We start from the raw sequence: 20,015 nt of genomic DNA on the forward strand, positions 1-20,015 counted from the left end.
GCAGCACCGTATTCCGCCTGTTTACATATTCCTGTATTTGAATACGCATGTCTGTACCAGTAGGCAGTGTATAAAATAAACAAACAAAAGTCAAATGGCGGAAATTTCTTCTACAAAAGTGCTATTGCTCCTCGCGAAATTTTCTATTGATTAAGAAACTTGTTCGTATTTTGACTGCTGGACATCGGTCATAGACATAAAAAAATGGCTCTGAGCCCTATGAGACTTAACTGCTGAGGTCATCAGTCCCCTAGAACTTAGAACTACTTAAACCTAACTAACCTAAGGACATCCATGCCTGAGGTAGGATTCGAACCTGCGACCGTAGCGGTCGCGCCGTTCCAGAGCGCCTAGAACTGCACGGCCACACAGGCCGGCCGTCATAGACATACCTAAATTTTTAAAGAGTCATAAAATGTTGTCGATAAAGAATAAATAATGTGCAAGAAGATTTATGCTGATTACTTCATTAAAGTTTCCACAAAATTGTAAAAGTCACTTGTATTATAGGCTGACTTAGGAGAATGTACCTTTAAGGAGTGTGCTATCACGCCGTACATTCGCAGCAAAATGATCGCTTGCTTACCCGTTAAGGTGATCAGGCGCTGAAACTTGAAAAATTTACGTCTCGTGAACGAAACTGTGACTTGTTGCTGTTTTTTTCTGGGGTTATTCTCAATGTTGACTTACACTTTTCGGAGGGGAAACTTGACTCTCCGGCTTATCGACTGTTCTGAACAAGGAGCACAGTCTCGGGTCAGCGCAAATTCGGTGCTGAAATACTCCGATATTAATAAACGACGATATCACGGCTTCGTCAGACACGGTGTCCTCCACAATAGGAGGCTCCAGGGAACGCCGTCGAAATGACAGTGCGCGCGCCGGCGCTGTTCGGATCGCTCGGGTCGCGGGCAGAGCGCTGCCGGCGGCCCAAGCTTAGGCCATATTAATGCCCCGGCTCGATTATTGAAAACACCCGGGCGATTTCAATTAAAAAAGGGCGACGGAGAGCGGGCCCCGCCGGCGCTCGGCGTGTCCTGTCGCTGCTCCAGATATCGATCGCGTAAATATATAATTAATTTTATGGCCCGAGGTGGCGGCCGAGCTCGGAGACGAGACTAGAGGAGACGGAGCCGGCGGAGAGGCGAGGTGAGGCGGCGTGTTTACGGCGGGCCGGCCTGCGCTAGCCGGTAATGAATGTCGTTAGGCGGCCTCCGCGGAAAACTGCGGGGGCGTGATTACAGGGCTGGCGGCCGCCCGTGAAAGGGTCACTCGGCCGGCCTGCGCGCCTAATGAAGAGTAATTACCGGCGAACCGTCACCCAAGGCGGACGCGTCACGCCTCTCCGATGCCTGCCAAACGATGCTGTTTGGCCTCGCGAACAGTCGCTTGTCTCCTTAGACGTCGACCGTACGGACTCTATTCCGGAATTCGCGAATCCGGTAGAAGCACTCCTGATGTAAGTTTCCCTCGCCTAGTGAAGTCAGTTCAGGTAAGAATCGAACATACACTGAGGAGACAAAACTCATGGGATATGGGATACCTCCTAATACTGTGTCCAACCTCCTTTTGCGCGGCGTAGTGCATCAGTTAGACGTGGCATGAACTTAACAAGTCGTTGGAAGTCCCCTGCAGAAATACTGAGCCATGCAGCCCCTATAGCCGTCCATCATTGCGAAAGTGTCGTCGGTGCAGGGCCTTGTCCACGAACTGACCTCTCCATCATGTCCCGTGTCGGGCGATATGGGTTGAAACGGCCCCTCAGAAAATTTTAAAAAATGACAGTGCTGGAAAACCTCTTACGTTATTTGATGTTCAAACAGCTGAGCAGAACTGAACGTACTCAGACATTTCTCTCTTTACTTAATCTGATCAACACTAAACTGACACACAATATTTTTAGCGCAACGCAATCTGACTTTCAATAATCCCTACAAAAGAATGGCTCTGACTAACAATAACCCATACCTTTCATGAATCACTTACCTCACAAAAATCTTCGTTACTCGAACTAATGCAATACAGCGAGCGCCAATACTGCCAGCTAAATAAAGGATTCTAACTACTCAATGCACTAACTACTGATACACATAGTTAGCAAATGAAAGATTTTGATAGAGAACAATCAATGTATTTAACTTAATAATGTTCAAAAGAGATCATATATATATATATATATATATATATATATATATATATATATATAAAGTTCATCATATCCAGTATTACAAATTTACTCTTTCTGATGGACACACGTCCAGATCGTCCGCTCTCAAAATTTTGCCATCTCTCTCGCCACATCCACCACTGCTGGCGGCCCACCTCCAACTGCGCAACGCTACGCGCTGTTCACATCCAACTGCCCAACACTACAATAGCAAATTTTCTAACAATGCAAACCAGCCGCACACTGCACACAGCACAGTCAGTGATTTTCATACAGAGCGCTACGTGTCGTTACCAACATAAAAACCTACTTACAGGGTGATCAAATCATTCGCTCGAATTGTCCAGAATGTTGTTCTCACCGAATGCGAACAATTGTGGCCCGGCTGCATGTCGCATTGTCGTAAAGTCCATGAAATGCAGCGAATGGTCTCCAAGTAGCCGGACATGACCATTTCCAGACAATGATCGGTTCACTTCGGCAAGAGGACCCAGGCCGTTCCACGTAAACACAGCGCACACCATTATGGCGCCACCACCAACTTGCATGGTGCATGTTGACATTTGGGTTCATGACTTCATGAGGTCTGTGCCACACTCGAACCCTATCATCAGCTCTTACCAACTGAAATCGGGCCTCATGTGACAAGACCACCGTTTTCCAGTAGTCTAGGGTCCAACCGATATAGTCACGAACACAGCAGAGAAGCTGCAGGAGATGTCGTGCTGTTAGCAAAGGTATTCGCTATATGTTAAGATGGTATCTGTTCTTTCGGACATGTTAGAATGAAATTACAATGAAATGAACACCCTTAGCTGCTTACAGGTGTTGACATACGTCAATGGGGACAGATGAAAATCTGTGCCCCGACCGGGACTCGACCGGCCACTTGACCTTCTTCTTCTTCTGTGCGAATGCACAAACAGTGCCCGAACTCTTACGGGAATCGGCAACGCGCCGCGAGTAATGAGTATAATGGGTGGGGGCACTACGAATGTAGTGCGCGACAATACGTTGAGAATGTGGATTTCGCGGGAGAAGTGCCAGAGGTAAATCCCTGCAATCGCGCTATCCTCTGTGTCCTCGGTGGCTCAGACGGATATAGCGTCTGCCATGTAAGCAGGAGATCCCGGGTTCAAGTCCCGATCTGGGCACACATTTTCATCTGTCCCCGTTGACGTATGTCAACGCCTGTAAGCAGCTAAGGGTGTTCACTTCATTGTAAAGGTACTCGCGTCGGTTATCTGCTGCCATTGCTGGCCGCTGTGGCCGAGCGGTTCTAGGCGTTTCAGTCCGGAACCGCGCGACCGCTACGGTCTCAAGTTCGAATCCTGCCTCGGGCATGGATGTGTGTGATTTCCTTAGGTTAGTTAGGTTTAAGTAGTTCTAAGTTCTAGGGGACTGATGACCTCAGATGTTAAGTTCCAGAGTGCTAAGGGCCATTTGCTGCCATAGCCCATTAATGCCAAATTTCGCCGCTTTGTCCCAACGGATTCATTCGTCGTAGGTTCCACATTGATTTCTGCGATTATTTCAATCAGTGTCACTGACAACTCTACACAAACACACTGCTCTCGGTCGTTAAGTAAAGGCCGTCGGCTACTGTGTTGCCCTAAGTGAGAAGTAACGCCTGAAATTTGGTATCTCGGCACACCCTTGATACTGTGGACGTCTGAATACTGAATTCCCTAACCATTTCCGCCCACTGCCTCTAGCTCCTGCTACCATTCCGTATTCAGAGTCGGTTAATTCTCGTCGTGTGGCCATAATCAAGTCGGAAACCTTTTCAAATGAATCACCTGAGTACAAATGATAGCTCCACCAATGCACTGCCCTTTTATACTTCGTGCGCGTGATACTACTGCCATCTGTACATGTGCATGTCGCAACCCCATGACTTTCGTCACCTCAGTGTATAACGAAAATTTCCTTTTTAAAGATTGGCATGGATTCCTCAAAAGGGATCTAGTGAAACTCAGCTCGATCTGATCCTCCATAACATCCATATCGCCATTGACAATGGTATCAGGTAATGCTGTGATCCTGGACTACAGGAAGGCATCTGACACCTTCCCGCACTACCGTTAGTGAAAAAAAAAGTATAAGAAGTTATCGAGTATCGGACCAGATTTGCGACTGGATTGAATACTCCCTTGCTGATAAAACTCAGAACATCGCTCTTAACGTAACAAAATCCACAGATGTAAATGCAATTTCCAGAATACCGCAAAGAAATGTCACAGAACCGTTACTCTTTACAATTCATATAAATGGCCTAGCAGAAAGCTTCGGAAATTCTGCAAGAAAACTGTTCGCAAAGATGCGATTGTCCATAGGAAAGTAGCAACGCTAGAAGACATTATCGATTTGCAGAACGACCTGCAGAGGACTGATGAATGTTTTGTATCAACAGAAACCTCTTCTTACTTCCGAACTGTTGCCTGTAGTTGTCTTTAATATCTGTCATTTGTTTTGGAGAATACCGCACGGAACAGAACATGTACTTTAAGACTCTCACCCCACATGTAGCCAGAGTGTCTTACTCGACGTCTCTGTATATGAAGATAAATTGAAATGAGACACACATAGAGCGCCCGGTTAACGATGAGGTTAACAAGATGGCAGCCGTAAACACGAGGGCGAAAATCCGAGCTAAATTAAGGCTAAAAATACGACAGTCAGCCTGAAAAGAAAGACAAGCCCCTTGTTTAGACTATCTCTATCGATCCTCTGACCTAGCAAACATCTATACAATATCCAAGCACACATTGAAATCAAAGAAACTAACGAAATCGATACCCTAAAACAGTTACTACAGTATTATTCAACTTCAATCAGATGATATTAACTTAGTGTGACAATTACTGTATGATGTGGCATAGTGGTGCACTCACATTCGGGGGCACGCCGGTTAAAATCCCTGTCCGGCCATCCAGGTATAAGTTTTTCCGAAATCTCCCTAAACTACTCAAGGCCAATGGCTGGATAATTTCCGTGAAGAAATCATGCCCTATCTCCTTCCCACTTTTTCCTCCATCCGAGCTTGTGCTCTCAGTAGCGACCTCCTTGTCGACGGGACGGACAACATTAATTTCCTTTTTTCGGTTGCAGTAGAAAATTGTGCCAGTATGGGATTCTAACCCCAGTCTTCTGTTTACCGCAAGCAGTCTATTCTGGAGATGTACGGGGAGAGGTTTTATTCACCGTCTAACACAGATTTGCAGTTGTCACGATCAGTGAATCTCTATGCTAAGTTTATTCGAGCTATTTTTCAGAGGTAATTGGTCATTTTGTTGGAACACGTGAGGCAATACTATCCTTACGACTTATCTTAGAAGAAAGATTAAGAAAAGGCAAACCTACGTTTCTAGCATTTGTAGACTTAGAGAAAGCTTTTGACAATGTTAATTGGAATAGTCTCTTTCAAATTCTGAAGGTGGCAGGGGTAAAATACAGGGAGCGAAAGGCTATTTACAATTTGTACAGAAACCAGATGGCAGTTATAAGAGTCGAGGGGCATGAAAGGGAAGCAGTGGTTGGGAAAGGAGTGAGACAGGGTTGTACCCTCTCCCCGATGTTATTCAATCTGTATATTGAGCAAGCAGTAAAGGAAACAAAAGAAAAATTCGGAGTAGGTATTAAAATTCATGGAGAAGAAGTAAAAACTTTGAGGTTCGCCGATGACATTGTAATTCTGTCAGAGACAGCAAAGGACTTGGAAGAGCAGTTGAATGGAATGGACAGTGTCTTGAAAGGAGGCTATAAGATGAACATCAACAAATGCAAAACGAGGATAATGGAATGTAGTCAAATTAAATCGGGTGATGCTGAGGGAATTAGGTTAGGAAATGAGACACTTAAAGTAGTAAAGGAGGTTTGCTATTTAGGGAGTAAAATAACTGATGATGCTCGAAGTAGAGAGGATATAAAATGTAGACTGGCAATGGCAAGGAAATCGTTTCTGAAGAAGAGAAATTTATTAACATCGGGTATAGATTTAAGTGTCAGGAAGTCGTTTTTGAAAGTATTTGTATGGAGTGTAGCCATGTATGGAAGTGAAACATGGACGATAACTAGTTCGGACAAGAAGAGAATAGAAGCTTTCGAAATGTGGTGCTACAGAAGAATGCTGAAGATAAGGTGGGTAGATCACGTAACTAATGAGGAGGTATTGAATAGGATTGGGGAGAAGAGAAGTTTGTGGCACAACTTGACTAGAAGAAGGGATCAGTTGGTAGGACATGTTTTGAGGCATCAAGGGATCACAAATTTAGCATTGGAGGGCAGTGTGGAGGGTAAAAATCGTAGAGGTAGACCACGAGATGAATACACTAAGCAGATTCAGAAGGATGTAGGCTGCAGTAGGTACTGGGAGATGAAGAAGATTGCACAGGATAGAGTAGCATGGAGAGCTGCATCAAACCAGTCTCAGGACTGAAGACCACAACAACAACAACAACAATTGGTCATTCGGTAATTTATCTGTAATCATTCTTTGTCAAAATCTTTTAAGATATGAATACTGTTTGCTGTAGTGTTCTTCATTTCGAAGAGTGCTTTGATGCAGCTCACCGCAGTATCCTGTACTTCATCTCCATTTAACTATTGCAACTTACATTTAGTTTTAACATGCTCTCTGTATCCATCCCTTCGCCTCTCTCTACAATTTTTACCCCTCACACATCACTACATTACCAAATCCCTTCTTTCAGCTGGCTTGAGCCATAAATCTCTTTTCTCCCCGTTTCTATTCACTGCCTGAATAAATCTGTAAGAGAACGTAAATTACGAGTATCTGACGAAACTGCTGAAAAGTGAGTGCGTCTCAGAAGTACCTACCGAATGAGCGAGATTTGTGTTTCGTGCGATCATACTGCCTGCCGACAGGCTACAATAAGGCAGTGCTCTCTCCATCTTAATAGTTCTGTCTGCAGTAATAAAGGAATCATAAGGAGCTGAAGACTGTAAGAGAGGGTGACTCGTATTGAGCGCTATGTTCGACCCTCCTGGCAGTGGGTTTGTATCGGGTGATTATAATTAAAGTGCAGCTACTCAAAGAGGTGCAGTGTGGGATGTAATTATCGTATGAGAGCGAAACTTGGTAGATATTTAACGCGTTACTGTGGAACCGATTTACTCTGGAAAAATAATTAGCTCCAGTTTTGGCCACCAGATGCAAATCTGGTGCTGTGAATACAGCAGAGACGTATAGAAATGTTTCCATATGTATTGGACTGGGAACGCGACGTTCTCAGAAAAGATCAAACCAGTGAGAAAGAAGTACTGTTGATTTTATTATTAACCGCCGCTTACACAATATATTCAATATGAGTATGGGAGAAGTCGACGAGATACTGACAGCGCCAGATTTCCACTGGAGGCCAAAACTGGAAATTTTTTTCCGGTGTCAACAGGTTCCGCTTTAGCGTATTACGAAGTTTCGCTGTCATACGACAATTGCAGTCGACACTGGACTTCTGTGAGTACTGCAATTTAATTTTAACCACCCGGTATTATCGATGTATCGACCTCAGACCTCCACACTGTATTCCACAAAAATCACTAACCTGCACGACGTTGAATACGGCAAATGCCGTATGTATTAATCCATAACACCCAGCATCCATAAAGTATCCTGATACCTCGACTCATTGCCCACTATAACTGCCAAAACAAGACCTGATGGAATTACGTTTACTTTCCACACAGACGTGTCAGTTTATGAAGACGAGATGTACAGTACCTCAGTAACGGGACGTCTACCTTTAATTAATTTGTTCATCTCCTTAAAGAGAAAAGTAAACTGTAGAATGCTTTGGTTACCACTCTCACTCTTCTAGGCACAGTGCCGCCTCTCTTTTTATCCCAGTTGCTGTTAAGGAGCCCTTTAAGAAAACTTTTGCTGTGGTAATACAGTTCAGAACGCAGCCGCTCGCCACGAATTATGGGAAACGATGGTATCGCAGCGCCGAGCACCGGCGGTCTCGAAACGTAGCGCGCCAAAAAATTACAACACGTTTTACTTTGCTGTTATTGGCGATGATATCGCAGAGGCTGGCTCCATGATATATATACACACTCGCATAAAGCCGTACAATCAGAGACCAGCTGCAAACGTTTATATGGAAATTGGCTTTCGCATATATGTCACATCTAAATGCAAAAATGTCGTTTCGTGGCCCATTCAGAATAATTGGCCAAATAGGACTGAAAAAACTGTGTCGCGCCCGTATTTGACATTTTCATTAATCGACGATTCCGCTCTAATGAACGCCTTTATAAAGGCAGTATAAGGCGCCATTAGTAATTGTTCTTACAATACAACAAAGTGAACAAAATTTTGTTCACTCTGTTGCTTCATAAGCTGCTAATTTTGCTTTTCATAAACGAAAAATCAAGTTGTATAGTGCCGTTAGCACACAAAGATTACCATTTTGTAAAATGATGAACCCGCCACCACAGCTGCTGAACCAACAATGTTTTATTGATGTTATTGATTCAGCTACTGTTGTGCCGTTTCTTTATTTTACAGAACCGACTTACACATTGCCGCTGCCCCATAAGAAGAACTGTGAAAGATTGCCATGTTTTGTATTAACGCAGTAGTTGCTTTCCATGACCAAGTTACATCAAAGTTTTCCATTATTTTGAAACTTCCTCTTATCTTAAAGCGCCATCTAGTCGTTTTTGTTATTATTACACTAATATTACGCAATACCCTCACAGAATAAGGCTTTCGATGGTTTTTCTGGAGAATATCACATTAGGTCACGCCCAAACATTTTTCTCTGCTTATGTCAGGACGAAAGGCCGTGGTTTATGCAGGAAAAATGATGGATCAGGATCCACAGAATAAACTTCTGAAGGTTGAGAATGCGAATAAATGGAAGTCATAGGGTATTGCCACGTAGCTATGAGATTTTAAATAAAACTAGGACGCTATGGTTCCGTTGTGAACCAAATTTAAAATATCCACAGCAGTGAATCACACTATAAAGCTAATTGGTGGAATATGTTATTTAAAACTTAAACCGACTCAGCCTTAACAAACTTTACATGTTATTATTGTACCGCGATAGAAACTGGTCTCAGTTTTTATGTTAAGGTGATGACAGTTTTCCATAAAGGATAGGAGTGAGCTCACTGAAAAAAAAAAAAAGTCAGTCAAGGGATTATCGTCTGAGTAGCAACCCGCCGTCAGCGCATTACATTCTGTTGTACATAAGCTGACATGAACGTTTCTCTGCCGGTAAATTAATTACTCAGTATTACAAATAATAAAAACTCTGTGAATTTCCGGTCAGCGTTTATTAACGTGGCCTACATAATATGACTCGATAATATGAGCATAGAATTCCCGTTAATGATACTAATTCTTGTCATTACACGTTCAGCTGTAATTGCTCTCAAGGCAGCGATATTGCAATGCTGTAAACTGAGTACTAAGTAGAACCGTAATTTCACAGTATCATTGAACTGATACGAAAATTCTACATACATATTTAAATAAACAAATCAAATAAATATTTTTGCAGCCGAGATCGGTGTTCATTTTTATTTCCGCAATGAGCGGAGTCGACAGATTCTAGGCGTCATCTGCGAATCTTCTGGAAATAATAACGCTCCGCATGAGTCGGATAACCATAACGAGAGCGCACACTACGCACATACTGTGCGATTCATACACAGTAATATTATTCCCAGAAAATCCACCACATCGAAACCGGTAGTTGAGGAAACAGAAATATTCCAACATACGAACTTGGTTGCAAAATTCTTGTTTGTCACCAAATATCAGATCGCACCCAGCATCATGTGCAACTTATGCAAATTAATAAGAACACAGAACAGTCACACTATTCACTTCAAAAAATTACTTTTTACACGATTAATCAAATTACGAATGAAAACGCATACGTTATTCCAAAAGTAGGCCTCTTTATCGTGCAACATCGTGGAAAGGCAATATCACAAACATAACATTATAGTCTTTATCAGGCATCTAAACAATTAAGTTACATTTAAAATCGGGTTTCACGGGGGAAGTTGACAGAGGGAGAGTATGGTGATAACATCTATGTAACAATGAGTCTGAAACATCCATCGTCGCCCCTTAGCCAAGAATGCCATACGGCTTCACACGAGCAAGATAGTGGAGATTTTTAACAACGGAATTCTCTTTTTGGAGAAGTATACGAATTAAATCCTCGTCAGGCCCTCCAAATTTGAGTTTTCCATGATTTGCCTCTATCATTTCGTGTGAACGCCAGGACAGTTCCCTAAAAATGCCACGACAGCCAACTGTACTAGTGCTCCGTCTCTAGTGACTCAAAGTCGACGATTCCTCCGATGGACTTTCTTTGTTTATTATTATATCTGGTATGTGAAAAAAGTCTCATTTATGAAACTGTGTCTCTTTTACCCAGAAATGAAGAGAATAGAACATTCAAGCACTAGTATGCAGATGAATTCATATAATAACGCATCTGGAAGTAGACTTCTTTTTCCAGTTTCGTTTGTTGTGTTTTTGTGATATTTCATTTACTATGGAACCTGACGCATGTTGTGACTGTGATGGTGCAAGCGAAAAACGGAATGAAAAATCATACTGCACCATTTTTTAATATGCGGGGTGTTTCCGTAAGAGCGTGCAAAAACGTTACAGGACATAGAGAATGCTATACTGAACAATTTGAGGTAGGGAACCTCAGGTCGGAGAAGCCAGCTTAAGGAGATGTGGAAGTAAAGTTATCTACCGCTTTGTCTAGCCTAACTGTTTTCGAGCTTATTTACAACTAAGATGCGAACAAATTTACACATACTGTGCTGTTTATTTCCAGCGGGAAGTCATGCTGCAGGTCTTGTTGACTTTGCTTGCCCATGAGGTGGCCCTGTTGTATCGTATTTACATTGTCCCCTTTGCTGTTCGTGGGAGGATGTGGATACAACATGACGGTGCACCGCCTCACTTCGGTTTGGATGTCCTAAACCATCTCAATGCTGTATTTCCTGGTCGATGGATTGGAAGGGAAGGTCCTGATACATGGCCTGCGAGGTCACCTGACCCAAATCCCCTTGTTTATTTCATTGGGGATATCTAAAATCACTTTGTATGATACCCCAGTGGATGTAGAGATGGAGTTAGTTGCCAGAATTGCAGCTGTCTGTGATGTGATGCGAAACACACCAGGAGTATTTGTCTGGATGCGTCAGAATCTTGTTTGCCGATATCATGCTTAAACTGAGGGTGATTAATGTACCAAGTCCCGTTTCAGCATGTCCCCAATGAAGTGTATCAACGCCTGCTTGCAGCTAGGGTGTCCATTTAATTATCATTTCATTTCTAGCAAAGCTGCATGGTCATCCACGGTAACTGTTCTTTCAGGAGCAGATACTACCGTCATATATAGTTAAAAATATGGGTTCCCGGCCTTTGACCTCCTTGTGCGAACGCACACGCTATGCCCGAACTCGTACGGGACTTGGTAGATTAATCTGCCACGAGTAATGAGTATGATGGGCAAACATCTATTAGGCGCACTACGAATGTAGTGTTGTGGACATGTTGGGAATGTGGATCTCACGGGGAGCGTGCAAGGGATAAGTCCCTGCAGACGCTCTATCCTCTGTGCCCGCGGTGGCTCAGATGGATAGAGCGTCTGCCATGTAAGCAGGAGATCCCGGGTTCGAGTCCCGGTCGGGGCACACATTTTCAGCATGTCCCCAATGAAGTGTATTAACGCCTGCTTGCAGCTAGGGTGTCCATTTAATTATCATTTAATTCCATCTAGTTTGAAAAAAAGAGGATAAAAAGGGGTTCAATATTACTTGCTGGTATTGTACCAAGGACAGATTAATTGTTTTTATCTCGTACCGAGCTGGATGACGAAAACATTGAATTGGCTTTTGGGAATATTGGGTTAAAATCTTCGTTCACTCATCCAGAATTTTCGCCTGGTTCACCTACATCACTTAGTATACTGGAATGGTGTCACTCTACGTTAAAACATAATATTCCTAATCTTTGTCTTCGTACCTTTATGTTTTGGTTTGACATTTGAATGGATTTTAACTGCATTAACATTTTCGAGTAGCTGTTTGAGGCATATTTCCAAAGTACTTCGTTTTCAGCTGTAACTATAGGACCTAATCAGTTTTGGTAAGGAGCAAGGAGATTTAAAAATTAATACTTGGAAGGAGAGGCACACAGCAATCAGTCGCAGTCCCATTAGTTTTTATTAATTTTGCAAAGCTAGATTTCGGCTATGAATATCCATCTTTAGTGCTAAAATACAAGAAAAATTACAGAATCAAAATTAATGTATCTTACATAGAACAATAGGTAAACACCACGTACTTCTCGCGATTCTGTTGTATTGTAACTCAGATGGTATGTTGACCAGAATGGATTGCTACTATTGGATAACACGGTGTTTAGTTATCGTTCAATGTAAAATAAATTAATTTTAATTCTGTAATTCTCCTTGTATTTTAGCCCTGAAGATGGCTATTTATAGCCGAAATATAGATTTGCAAGAATAATAAAAACTAATGGGATTGCGACTGATTGCTGTGTGCCTCTCCTTTCTTATAGTCTATGGTCGCTGTGCACAACAGTTCCTTGTAAGTTGGTTTATTTCATATTTGGCCAAGGAATCATTGCACCAGTGTTAATATAATCAGTTTTAGTAAAACATTTTCGCGAGTGAGTATTATCGAAGGTGAGTCGCTGCGATTATGAGAACACCGTTCTGTGACACCTCACTGGGTGGGGTGACGAAAATTTTGAGACATCTTGAAAACTATAATTAAGACGCAGCGAAATATCAAAAGTATTTCGTATCGGTGTAGGGTGATTACGGTGCTAAGAATTTATGGCACTGTAAGACAAGCATTGGCTTATTTTACATCAGGTCTTAATCAACGTTACTTCTGCTTTGTGAATGGCTGGGAATAACATTAACGCCGGCCGCGGTGGTCTCGCGGTTCTAGGCGCGCAGTCCGGAACCGTGCGACTGCTACGGTCGCAGGTTCGAATCCTGCCTCGGGCATGGATGTGTGTGATGTCCTTAGGTTAGTTAGGTTTAAGTAGTTCTAAGTCCTAGGGGACTAATGACCACAGCAGTTGAGTCCCATAGTGCTCAGAGCCATTTGAACCAATAACATTAACAAGCCATTCGGATAAGGCAGCGCACGTAATACAGGATCATTCGGCTGGCTATCGACAAATATACACAGAAAACTTTTTTTTTTTTTTTTTTTGCGGCAATGCTTATGATAGACACGATGTTGAATGAGAAAATAACAAAAGTCCTAGAAAGGTGTTTTTTTCTGTGGTTATGTAAGTTTTGTGAAACTTACGGCCCTGGCAGAAAGTAACTACGTTTTGGACCGTTGTATGTTGCAATATCTGAATTTGTGGTAGTGGACATACTGGGAACAACGTCGTAGGCATCACTTTACAAAATGCAACTAAAGCAAGATACGCTTGGAACTGGAGCTCTGCACGCTATTCTGCAAAAAACTTAGGAGGCACTATTAAGTAAACTATAGAAGAATGGAAAGAAGTGAAATGTTGGAAAATCTTTAATGTGTTATGACGTCATAACTATTCAAGATTATCTGTATCAGTATTCTATGACTAGAAGTTTGCGCGAATAAGAGTGGTGGAGCTATTCACATTGGCATCTCAATATGTAATTATATGCTCCGCATCTACGGATATTGGAAACACTTTATCTTGTTTCGTACGCCGCAGCTCTGACGATACGTTTGCGCGTGGTTCTAATTTTCGTGTATTTTTAAGTCTGTGCGTGACTTTGAAGCTTTGTTGCGAACCAACAATGAGACATATGTCAGTGTCAGTCGTATCACACAAAACTCATTTCTTTCCTCTTCTACGAATGGCACGAAACATTTTTGTTGTTTACTTATGTCTGAATCCATTAGCTCAGCTGAATTCTCGTACCAGGTTTTTTTGTGAACAGACCTCGTAAAGTACGAAAAGAAATGTCTCTGAGCACTATGGGACTGAACATCTGTGGTCATCAATCCCCTAGAACGTAGAACTACTTAAACCTAACTAACCTAAGGACACCACACACATCCATGCCCGAGGCAGGATTCGAACCTGCGACCGTGGCGGTCACGCGGTTCCAGACTGAAGCGCCTAGAACCGCACGGCCACACCGGCCGGCTCGTAAAGTACGTTTTGCAGTCTAAGAACGTATCATCCTGTCGTTTTTATACTACATAGCCGGCTATATTCTCGATAAATGCCGCAAATTGTAAGATCGTTCTATTTGCTGAAACAGATTTCGTCGTATGTTGTGCGAAATATTTCCGTGACACTGAGAAGTCAAATGAAGTCGTGGTATAAGTTGTCACATGCTGGATTTTGTTAAATGTTAGTCACATAGGTCGTATATCACAGGTACGATTGCTGTAACTATGTGAGTGTGTTACATTTTGGCCGGCCGCGGTGGCCATGCGGTTCTAGGCACATCGATCCGGAACCGCGTGACAGCTACGGCCGCAGTTTCGAATCCTACCTCGGGCATAGATGTGTGTGATGTCCTTAAGTTAGTTAGGTTTAAGTAGTTCTAAGTTCTAGGGGACTGATGACCTCAGATATTGAGTCCCATAGTGCTCAGACCCATTTGAACCATTTTTTTGTTGTTGTTACATTTTGCACTCCAACAGAAATGTTGATAGTCACCAATTTTATAGCAAACATTATTTAAGTAGTATGTCAAACACAAACAGAAGTAGTAGTATGAAGTGAAGTTTGCTAGAACATCCTACGTTCCACTCTGTAGCAGCTTTCGGTAAATGAGCTCTGCTAAAGCAAAGGAAAGAATAATTTTACACAATTGCCTATAGGACGGAAATAGGATGCATGTTTAATAGTGTGAAAAATAGCGTAACGATATTTTAAATGTCCGATAACTTTTGACCACTAATTAAATATAATACGGACATCGGCAGATATATGCGTAGACGTCATGGTCCGTGCAAGCTTTTATCCGCAAACCAGCTACAAGTGCAGACATCAGCGTGTTATTCGCAAAGGTCAGCATCAGCGCAGGCGTCTAGCGAGACAATACAAGGAAGAGGAATAAGCGCAAATTATAAGAACGGTTATTCCAGACGGATGACCAGGACGGGTCTACATAGCATATGCATTTTTTTTCCGTGGGTGTGAATCCCGCTCGCTGCCGCTGTCCAAGGGGACGCCGGCCGTGGCGGTGATTCCCCTCCGACGCTGTGCTAATTAGCTGCAGTTTGCCGACACGCTGCTGACAGCTGCGGGCTAGGGAGGGCCCGGGGCTGGAGTACAGATGGCAGCAGCTCCCTAATCAGCGGGATGCGCACGGCGCGGGGCGCGAACCCTCGGCCCACACAAAAGGAGCGCCGCGCGCACTGGCTCCCCGACACACTTTGCGGGCCGCGAAATGTGAGTCACTGGACTAGCGCTACGGGATCAAGCACTCTCTCACCCACGCACTGCAAACACTCTGGCGGGTTCTGCAGCCGCGTGACCGTCGCGTCCTTCGCGTCTGGGGTACATTTCCCCAAGTCCGCTGTTTTTGCCGCAACAAAATATGTAGCCACGCGGAAGGAATTCACAACGAGGCACACGAGAAAGACAGGCCGTGCTGCATACGTCACAGCACGTGACACTGCAGGTCTTAAGAGTGGCAACAGATTTCTCCGGCGGGGAGCGAGTAACTATTTCAGACGAGTTTAATACTTCTTGACACAATATTTATAAATGAATTAGTAGATAGTGTCGGAAGTTCCATGCAGCTTTTCGCGGATGATGCTGTAGTATACAGATAAGTTGCAGCATTAGAAAATTGCAGCGAAATGCAGGAAGATCTGCAGCGGATAGGCAGTTGGTGTACGGAGTGGCAACTGACCCTTAACATAGACAGATGTAATGTATTGCGAATACATAGAAAGAAGGGTCCTTTATTGTATGATTATATGATAGCGGAACAAACACTGGTGCCGGCCGAAGTGGCCGTGCGGTTAAAGGCGCTGCAGTCTGGAACCGCAAGACCGCTACGGTCGCAGGTTCGAATCCTGCCTCGGGCATAGCTGTGTGTGATGTCCTTAGGTTAGTTAGGTTTAACTAGTTCTAAGTTCTAGGGGACTAATGACCTCAGCAGTTGAGTCCCATAGTGCTCAGAGCCATTTGAGCCAAACACTGGTAGCAGTTATTTCTGTAAAATATCTGGGAGTATGCGTGCGTAAACGATTTGAAGTGGTAAGGCGGGTGCCAGGTTGAGATTCATTGGGAGAGTCCTTAGAAAATGTAGTCCATCAACAAAGGAGGTGGCTTACAAAACACTCGTTCGATCTATACTTGAGTATTGCTCATCAGTGTGGGATCCGTACCAGGTCGGGTTGCCGGAGGAGATAGAGAAGATCCAAGGAAGAGCGGCGCGTTTCGTCACAGGGTTATTTGGTAAGCATGATAGCGTCACGGAGATGTTTAGCAAACTCAAGTGGCAGACTCTGCACGAGGGGCGCTCTGCAACGCGGTGTAGCTTGCTGTTCAGGTTTCGAGAGGGTGCGTTTCTGGATGAGGTATCGAATATATTGCTTCCCCCTACTTATACCTCCCGAGGAGATCACGAATGTAAAATTAGAGAGATTTGAGTGCGCACGGTGGGTTTCCGGCACTCGTTCTTCCCGCGAACCCTACGCGACTGGAACAGGAAAGGGAGGTAATGACAGTGGCACGTAAAGTGCCCTCCGCCACACACCGTTGGGTGGCTTGCGGAGTATACATGTAGATGTAGACTGCGCGTTGGAATGCAAGTTCTCGATAGCACATGACAAAGTGAAGATCTTTACTGAGCACATATTGATCTCCCGTGACACCTGCACAGAGCCGAGCGTTGGCGAAGTGTGGCGGACAACGCGACTAGTGTGACGCCACAAGTTCGTTGCAAAACGATTCACAAACGATAACATTTCAGTACCTACCACGTCATTTTTTTCAGCGCACTCGACAGAAGAAAAAACAAGAAAAGTCTTAAAAGTCTAATCGGTTCCACTGTCATAAGATAGGGAGCAGTTGGGCGAGGCCGTGGCAAGAATTCGACTCTGGCGCTGCTGAAGGAACCAACGTGACACTCTCTTGGATAGATTTTGGCTAAGGCTGACATGCAGCAATCGGACGAGGTGGTCCTGTGATTAAGGAAATGCCTTTAGGTGTTCTGTGATTCCCAGAAATATATTTATGTATTAATTTATCCATCCATTCAAGAATCACATCACAATGATATAGGGTTCGTCAAAGTAATCCATTGCCAATCACTAGTCCAAAACATACAACACAGCATACCTAACATGGTAGCCTGTGGGGATTGTCCTCGATTAAGGAACCATCCCGACATTTGCCTTAACTATCCAGGAAAACCACGGAAATCCCAAAATCAGGTTGGCAGGACAGAGCAAGTCCATCCTCCAGAATATGAGGTCAATTTGGTAACATTTGCATTGCCTCATTCAGTGAGTCCCTATTGTATAACGTTCCTTCATTTACACACAGTTTGTTTCAGGCAACTTCCAAATGAAACATAGTTAGAGTCTCGGCCCGGCACACAGTTTTAATCTGCCAGGAAGTTTCACATTAGTGATTGTTCAGTAGCATGTCCAAGGTAATTTATCACTTTCTTGAAGGGGAAAGTAACCGTCTTCATTTATCCCGTTAGTCTTTGCTTACATAAGGACTAGCCTGAATTCTGTCAACTATTTTCAAATGTTCAAATGGCTCTGAGCACTATGGGACTTAACATCTGAGGTCATCAGTCCCCTAGACTTCGAGCTACTTAAACCTAACTAACCTAAGAACATCACACACATCCATACCCGAGGCAGGATTCGAACCTGCGACTGTAACAGCAGCGCGATTCCGGACTGAAGCGCCTAGAACCGCTCGGTCACAGAGGCCGGCCAACTATTTTCAGTTCAACCCATGTATACCCGCACATTTGTATGTTTCATAATCCTTCCATGCCGAGCCTATAGCCAGCACACTAGATCAATGCAGTCGGCAACTGCACTAAATGATGACGCTTCGTATGACGTTAGAGCGTGGGTACGAATAACCGCAGCGTGGCACAACCCTTCCACCGAGCCTCCGGTTGGCAGTGGGAGGCTCTTGGTGCAGGGAACCTATTGTCCTGTCCGATGCTCTCGCGAAATCGCCGCTCCCTTCCCTCAAAGAACTGCACAACGACCCCCCACGTGTCTATTCGCGAGGGGTGGGTCGCCAGAAAGCGTGTCACCGCGCAGTGGCGTGACTCACACCGATCGCCTGGGCTAATACCTTGAGTCAACAGCGCAGCACTCCGCCGCGCCTCCCAGATTGCATTCCTGTATCAGGCCGGCACCGCCGCTGCCGGCCTAATCAATTAGCATAAGCTGGCCCGCCGTGACGTGTGAGTTATTGCCTTCGCTCGCGCTAGCTGTTCCGCTGTGACTCAGCATCAAAGCGCCCGCCAGCACAGTGGCTCACAGCTGGAACAATGCAGCTGGCCGACTTGAGTTATTCACGTCGTGCCCCTAGCCCTGTCTTGGGCTACTAGGTTGTCGCAGCCCTAAATAGAAAACCGAGTTTTCGGACACTCCCTGCAGCATCATCGTCAGAATTTGAAATTCCATCAACAATGCGGATGGCTGAGGTTAATCTATCTCGTTTCTAGGACTACTTTTCACGAAGAGATTTATTTTCCTATTAGTGCGAGCTTTTTCGTCCGCTGCAGTAACAATAACGCTAGCGTACAAGAATTGTTAATCTGACGTCTTGCACAAATTCTTCGAAAAATTAATGTACTCAACAGCTGTCTCGCACTGAAATAGAAAAAAATTATGCTAAAGACTATACTGTATAGTCATGGCAACCACAGCTGTGAATAAGCATCTAGAAAACCAAAAAACCACTTCAGCTGTTTGAAAATCCTTTTTACTGGACCCACGACCAGTTCCGTGGCAATACAACCACATCTTCAGATTAACATCTAAATATAAACACATATTCATTATATTTGCACTCTACTGTTAAGCGCATAATCTTAAAATCAGTTGTAATAGAAGGTGCTCACGTATACACTGGTGATATATACTCATATAAACTGTGGATATATGAAAAAAAACAATATTCGTCGTTTTTATCTTTCTTTGTTGTTGACAGTGGGATTTTTATAGCATACTACCCCTGCGTTTCCTGATTATAAAATAAAAAACAAAGAAGTTCGTCTTCAGTTTAGAATGAAAACTAAACCGCTAAGCAGGCAGTATGTCGATCACAAAAGATTTAACGTGATGATCCAATCCCCTAGTAGTTGTAAGACCTACAATAAAATATTGTATGACAACCGACGAACTCACGCGGACAGTACGTAGCGAAATAAAGTTAAAATAGGACAAGACAACTCACCGATAGTTATAAAAAAAATGGTTCAAATGGCTCTGAGCACTATGGGACTTAACATCTGAGGTCATCAGTCCCCTAGAACTTAGAACTACTTAAACCTAACTAACCTCAGAACATCACGCACATCCTTGCCCGAGGCAGGATTTGAACCTGCGACCGTAGCGGTCACGCGGTTCCAGACTGAAGTGCCTAGAACCGCACGGCCACAGCGGCCGGCACCGATAGCTATAGCCTCATAGTGTAACTGTCAACTAGTTCGAAAGCGCGGAAGAAATCAGTTGACTAAGAAGTTAAGCGCATGCGCCTTAGACAAGAGAACTCGCGCGGCCGCGCAATAGACGTGAATACGAAATGGTCCGATATTGGCCTGATTCCCGTTCATGTTCATATGTTAAT

General features: G+C 43.8%; 1 non-coding gene across 1 annotated transcript; it reads left to right on the forward strand.

The window, feature by feature from the left end:
* Positions 1-11,797: 11,797 nt before the first annotated feature.
* On the forward strand, positions 11,798-11,872 carry Trnat-ugu. The gene has a single exon. It is a non-coding gene; the product is annotated as a tRNA-Thr (tRNA).
* The last annotated feature ends 8,143 nt before the right edge of the window (positions 11,873-20,015 follow it).

This window comes from Schistocerca piceifrons, chromosome 1 (assembly GCF_021461385.2).
Source record: "Schistocerca piceifrons isolate TAMUIC-IGC-003096 chromosome 1, iqSchPice1.1, whole genome shotgun sequence".
NCBI classification, from domain to species: domain Eukaryota; kingdom Metazoa; phylum Arthropoda; class Insecta; order Orthoptera; family Acrididae; genus Schistocerca; species Schistocerca piceifrons.